Source organism: Opisthocomus hoazin, chromosome 6 (assembly GCF_030867145.1).
Source record: "Opisthocomus hoazin isolate bOpiHoa1 chromosome 6, bOpiHoa1.hap1, whole genome shotgun sequence".
NCBI lineage: Eukaryota > Metazoa > Chordata > Aves > Opisthocomiformes > Opisthocomidae > Opisthocomus > Opisthocomus hoazin.
The window spans coordinates 17,247,662-17,253,875 of NC_134419.1; the positions used below are offsets into that span (position 1 = coordinate 17,247,662).

At 52.0% G+C, this 6,214-nt stretch overlaps 1 long non-coding RNA gene across 1 annotated transcript; it reads right to left on the reverse strand.

Moving 5' to 3' along the window:
- Positions 1 to 1,383: 1,383 nt before the first annotated feature.
- LOC142361799 (uncharacterized) lies at positions 1,384 to 4,186 on the reverse strand. The gene is made up of 3 exons (XR_012764409.1): positions 3,849 to 4,186; positions 3,024 to 3,161; positions 1,384 to 2,456 (listed from the first exon to the last, which is right to left on the reverse strand). It is a non-coding gene; the product is annotated as an uncharacterized LOC142361799 (long non-coding RNA).
- Positions 4,187 to 6,214: the final 2,028 nt, after the last annotated feature.

Sequence of the window (6,214 nt, forward strand, 5' to 3'; positions counted from 1 at the left end):
AAAGTAAACCTGTACATTAAATATTTACTGTTTTCAGCATGTATAATCTAGAAGTGTTTTTAGCAGCACAAGTAAGGCGCACATTTAATCAATTATTTTTATTTTGACATGGCACTGTTAAACACTGTATGGGTACATCCTGCAAAAGCCTGGTCTGTGAAAGCAGAGGCTCTCCTCTCACAACTGTTTACAATCATTATCGTGTTATCACACACTGCTCGCCTGGAAAACCTATTCTATCTCCCATTTTTCTGCTCTGATCCCAAATTATTCCGTAAGTCTAAAGGTTGAGCTCGTTGGGAGTTTCAGAAGCAGACCTCAGGTTAGGCAGTAAGAGGGGACAGTGACAGATACGTAGTTGGCTGCGTACGAAAGGACACAGACGAGTGCCAGGAGTTAAACGAATAACAACACAGAAGCAAATTTCTCTGAAAGTAAATAGCCGCCAGCCAGCACTAATGTTCTTTTATGACTAACATAACAGCTAGGTTTTAATGCCTGCTCCATGGAAAAGAGCTCCTGCTTTCACCTCAGCACTGACACTAGAAGTCATAATTTCTGTACAACAACAGGAAGAGGGATGTTAATGCGATCGTAAAAAAGTCTCCGCACCCCAGCAGCCTGCTGATAGCCCCTGCTAACCTTTGACTGCCCGAGGACACGGGTCCCTGGGAAAGCAGCGGGCAGGCTTCCTGACCAGCCCAAAGGGATGTCCCCTTGTCCCTCTCCCCACGGGGCTGTGCAAGCTGCCCGGCTCCTCGCTCGGGGCTGCTGGAAGGAGCCCACGCGAGGACCCTTTGGCAGAGCAGCCCACCCGCCCTCGCCAGCCAGCTCCCCCGGGTTTTATGTGAGCCTCCAGCAGAGAGAAGGTGAGGAAGAGCTTCCATTCACATTGTTTCTTCTTCACTCCCCTAGAAAAATCACCCCATCCAGCTCCACAGAGCAAGACACATCTTTCAGATTTGGATGCTAATCAAGTCTAGAGATGGTTTAGCACTTCTCCCTAATCGCAGGCATGGAAGACTGGGATGGGCAGCTATTTGCACATTCTTGGACCGTAACTCCGTCTCCACAAACATTCTTAAAGCACATACATGATCTATTGGCTGCCTGCAAGTCCTCCCTATCTGCAAGGATGATGTCGTGTCTGCTCATTTGTCTGCTATTGATTTTTTCACTACACTATCACAGACTAGAAGTGAGGGGCACAAGCCAGAGAGTGGCGCAAATAACGGGTCTCTGGCAGGAAGGTAGCCTGGAGGGGACTGTGGTTGGCCTCCTCGCATCGGTTAGCTCATGTGTGCCGTAAAATAAGCATGCACAACGGAAGAGCACGGCTAGCTGCCACTGCAAGGTGCTCACGTAACATATTAGTAGGCAAAGGGTAATGGCCAAGATGGAACAGAATGGAAATAAACAGCAACGCAGCAAACAAAACCAAGGTCTCACCGTGTTTTAATAAGCTTGTGTACGTAGCAGAGAATGAGTAATGATTCTGGACAAAGCCAACAGGCACCTCAGGGGATTCCGAAATTAATCCTGTGACATTTCCAGCAGCTAGCCTGGAAAGCACTGTAAGTGACAGAATTCACTGTGTGGCAGAGCACGCTTGGCACCCTGCCAGATCAGGCCTCGTGTTCTATTTGCATGCAAAGAAATATATTAATCAATAGTTATTTTTTTCAAGAAAATAGCTATAAAAATGTTTTCTTAAAGCCAAAGGCTAGGCAAGTCCACGTATCAGCAACAACAAGCTGTTCCATCAGGTCACAAACAGCAGGGAGGGAGGAAAGGAGGGAGGGAAAGCATCACAAAGAAGGTGGAGGGTTCCCCTGGCTTTAACACAGGTTAACCTTAAGGAACCATAGCTGTGATTATTAGCTATAATGAAACAAAACATCTTTGGGAAAAGAAGAGTTTAACACATATTTCAAATGTAGAAAAGCATAACAAGCAAGCAAACCTGGGCATACAGAAGAGCACGTATCCTGGGGCACACAGTCTCACAACACTGGCAACAAGCAGGAGGCAGTTGTGTCCGAGGCGCAGCTAAGCTGCAGACTGAGGCAGACAGCAGCTGACAGCCATTACAGACCACAGCCTGGCAGCGTGCTTTGATCAAGAATTTCTCAGGCACAGCCCAATTGATTGCCATCAGGTTCAGCTAGCTCCAGTAACTCCTTGTGATCACCAGCAATTTTCTTTTGAGCTTGCTCATTTTGTCTCAACGGATGTCAGTTCGCACACATTGCTCCACTGGGACATGCTGCACTCCGAAGACCAAAGTTTAAAGTTAAGCAGAAGTTTCTGCTGAGGTCGTTTGAGATGATTAACTCTCTGGGGTGGGATCTCTGTCCAGGACCTTCATCTCAGCTGATGCTGGGAAAGAATCCATGTATGCTCTGATGCCTCAGCCTCCTTCATGATCATGAGACACAGCTGTGAATTTTTTTTTTCTAGAATATATAAAGAGATTTCAGGGATATTTGTATCACTTGCAAGTGAAATCACGGTATGGGATGAAAACAACAGACGTGACTAAGAAATCCATGTGCAGCCAGGTGCTAGCTAGATCCACCAGATACTTTTTTTTGTGTGGCATGGAGAGCTAAAGCCTATAGCAGTCTTTTCATCACAAACTTCAGCTCTAGGGATGTGCCTGATACAAACTCCATCTTCTGAATGTAGCCTAGTGTGGAAGTACACATGCATGAGAGTAGGTGGATATATGTTAAGTAATCCACCTGTTTCACTGATGAAATGGTAGTGGCTGGTACTAAAATAAAGTTAATACCAGGTCCCTGAACGACAGTGACAAAGGTATTTTGCGTCTCTGACTGGGCAGGAGGAACTAGGCAGGAGCTGGCTGCTGGTGCTTTGCATTTCTGCATCCACCGTGGGGTGGGAAAGCTGTGCAGCACGTACTGCTAGTCACCAGTTCAGCAGGAACAGGCTGACCAGTGGCAAGGATGCTGCTTGCCCCTGTTGTGCTGCTATGTCCGTTAGATCTGCGTAAGGTGTACCTGTAAAGCAGTGCAGTTCACACACTGAAGGAGCAATGAGCACAATGGATACTACATCATTTTTCCTTCTGTTTCCCTGTAGGGTAGCAGGCTCGCGCATCCCCTTCTGTTTTCACACAACAGGAACCTCTGCAACACCTTGACAACAGCCAGAGGAAAACACAGCGTACCTACACAGCAAAGTGCCTCTCAGTGCACAAATATTGCAAAGCAAAACCCCCTCAAATATTAGAAAACCACAGGCAAGGCAGACTATATAAAAACTGACATGCATGAGCATAGCTGAAGGGAGGGTAGTAGGGAAGCAGAAGAAAACAAATGGGAAATGCCATACTCAAAGAACTCAGCATAAACTCTGAGCAACTCAAAGCAAGAAAAAAAAATCTGAACCCACTCGAGTTTTAGCTCTTGAAGCCTTCTGGCTACTCGGCCGCTCTGCCTGCGCGTCGCTGTGCTTCATCCGCCCCCCTGGATTTGCACCTCCTGTGAGAGCCTGAGAGGAGCCATTGACTCCGGGCAGACTGATTTAGTGCGGCAGGAACCGGCGGCCTGGCAGGGGCTGCGGGAGAGGCCCAGCCCAAGGTAGGCAAACATTAGAGGAGGAAAGGCCACAGGGAAAAAAGACTGGAACACGGAAAAGGAGAAGAGGAGGAGAGACAGAAGAAACGCGTGGCAAAGGATGGGCAGAGGAAAAAGACAACAAGAAAGAGGAAATTAAACACAATACAAAAAAAAGGGCCGGACACTGGATTTAATAAGGTCTTTCTCCAGAATCCACATGGTTGTAAACCTCTGGGGTGCTCCGGTTTGGTGCTGGATACTTACTGTCACCAGCACCCGCAGGAGCCTCCGTCCTGCACAGCACTCCACGCCCCTCTGCCGTCCCGGTGCACGGCCACCAGGAACCCACGCTGGCTGCAGGGGAGATAAACCAGTTATTTTTCTTGGTTTGTTTTTCTGGCAAGCCCTTTCCCTGGAGAGACACGGGCCTGTGAAAATGAGAGGATATACTTGGTAAATCTGTAATACCTGCTAGGAAAGGCAACTGTTTCAAATTTCTGCTGTGCATTAGCCAAGCTCCCAGCAGACTTCACCTGACAAACAGCGATTGCCTACGGCACAAAATGTAAGGAGCCGGTAAAATACTCTTCATGATGTGAGGCATGGAGTATTTCCCAGTTCCCTCAGGCCAACAAAGGTCTGGAACAGTACGTCACACTGAACAAAACCTAAAAATGGAAGATATTCCAAGCTTTTTCCTCTTTCCTGACGTACATCCAGGAGATGCAGGCACAGCCTGGAAGGGAAACGCTGGGCCATGGTTTGTGACAGGGAAACGTGTGCAGGGAAAGCCTATGAGAGGGTCACAGTCTAACCTGAGCTCCGAAGGAACTCAACCCATCTCAAGTGCTGTCAGCTACTTGACATGCAGGTCAGGTTTGTTAAAAGGTGCTGCAAAGCTTTCAAAGTGACCTTTTTCCGTGCAAATGTAGCTTCAGTTACAGCTTCCCATCAAAGCTGTGTGAATGTGTGGTAAGACACGAAACCAGGTGAGAAAAGCTGAGATTCATTGGCTTTTCCTCTGGCATTTTCTGAATGTTGTGAAAGTTATAGATCAAAGCAAAACGCATGGTGCGTGTCCTTAAATTAGACGTGATTAAACAAACAAGTGTGCGCATAAATCCCTGAAAAGAAAAACTGGCCAATTTGATCACGCACTGGTGCACCAGCTCCGTCTGCTTTTTCAAAACTTTCGCTGATCAAGGTGTGCTGAATCGCAAACTTGTTCCCCCAGTCACAGCGCTGCTGGGTAAAGGGTCATCCTGGGAGAAAAGCACCAGTCAGACTCTCCGTCTAAAAAGCGCTGTTAAGAGTTTTGAAACTGAGGTACCACAGGAAAAACCGTACACCTAGGAAACGAAGGGAAGCCCGGCGTATTGGATAGCTCGGAGCCTGGAGACGGGAGCACGCCCTGCTCCTCCCCGTCACCGGCTGGGGCTCAGCCAAATCAGTAGGGATGGAAAGTTGTTACTACCATTACTGGCAGCCATCTCAGCTCGCCGGTGGTCCCTGTCCAATTCTTCATGGACACATAAAATCACTGCTGTCACGGGAAATGTCATCGCACGGTACCTACCGGCAGCCTCGGGAGACGGCTGCACGGGGCTGAAGGCGGCATCCCCCCTTCAGCTCCTGTCCTTCCTGGTCACGTCTCCAGGCGTGAAGGTAACGAGGAGCATCACTGCCGCCTTCTGCAGAGCAAGTGCGGGGCAAAGAGGCCCGGAGCCTTCACCGCGCCGCAGACCCGCCCGAAGTACAGCCCGCTTCACTCGCACGGCAGAAGGGACACCGGGAGAACGCACGGCGTGTGCGCGGGGGAGCCCCCGCGGAGCCCTCCGCCAGGCCCGGCCCGGCCTCCCCCGACGGGGACCCCCGCGGCCACGGCACCCCGCCGCGTCCCGCCCGCTCCCGGGGTGCTGCGCGGGAGGGCCCCGCTCCCACCCCCGCCCCGGGACGGGCGGGCGGCCCGCCGCCAGGGGCCGGGGGCAGCGCGGGGGCGGCACTTACCCGCCGCTCGGTGCCCGTGTCGCCGTCCCGTCCCTGACCCCTCGGCCGCGGCCGGGCCGCCGGGCCCGGCTCCCCCCGCCCCGCGCGCACGGCCCTCACCGGCGGCGCGCGCAGGCGGGGAGCCTCGCGGGCAGGTTAACGGCGTCCCCCTCCGCCTCGTACCCCCCCCCCCCCCCCCCGCGCTTTTCATGGGCTTTGGGTTGGTTTTTTTTTTTTGCAAGTCTCGGCTCTGCCCTGGACCGGCGCCTGCACCTCCCAGCCCCGGAGGCGGCCGAGGAGCGCCCGACCCCAGACTGGCGCTGGCCGCCGAGAGCCCCGGGGCCGGGGCCGGTGGAGCCGCGGGCTGAGGCGCTGGGCCGGGGGGCGGCGCGGGGCTCCTCGGTCACCGCGGGCAGATCGCGTGAAAAACAGGAATTCCAGAGAGCCTGCCGCCCTGGGAACCGGAGCTAAGGCTATATTTAACAGCATCTGAAGCTGTCAAGAATGCCTTGTGGTTGGACAACACACCAGAAAAATGTGAAAAATGCGGGCTACTGCTCTACCAAATATGGAAATATTGTTACGTCTGGTGCCTGAGCCCCCATCTGGAAGCGCTCACGGCCGCGAAAGGAACGGACGCCGCA